General features: G+C 66.7%; 1 protein-coding gene across 1 annotated transcript in view; it reads right to left on the bottom strand.

Annotated features, from left to right (window-relative positions):
• Positions 1 to 219, bottom strand: part of LOC104166743 (creatine kinase U-type, mitochondrial-like) — a gene marked incomplete at both ends in the record, with an annotated part of 3545 nt that overhangs the window by 2317 nt on the left and 1009 nt on the right. The gene's annotated exons all lie outside the window — the stretch shown is intronic.

Here is a 219-nt window from a genome sequence, read left to right as displayed (position 1 = left end):
CACTGCGGGGCAGCCTCGCTGGGGTAGAGGGTCCTGGTCCCACAGGGCAGCGGGCCTCGGAAAGGAGGATATGGCCTCCTGGAAAGGCAATGCTGGGGAAGGGGTCCTGCTCTGTGGGCGCCCGGGGTGGCTGGCTGGCCAGGAGCTGCACCAACTCACGTCAATGAGCTGCTGTTGCTCCTTCTCTGTCATCTCGCTGAGGCGGCAGTACCGGCCCCG

The sequence above is a fragment of the Cariama cristata genome, unplaced genomic scaffold, assembly GCF_000690535.1.
Source record: "Cariama cristata isolate BGI_N322 unplaced genomic scaffold, ASM69053v1 scaffold37448, whole genome shotgun sequence".
Classification (NCBI taxonomy): Eukaryota; Metazoa; Chordata; class Aves; order Cariamiformes; family Cariamidae; genus Cariama; species Cariama cristata.
This window is presented reverse-complemented; position numbering and strand designations above follow the sequence as displayed.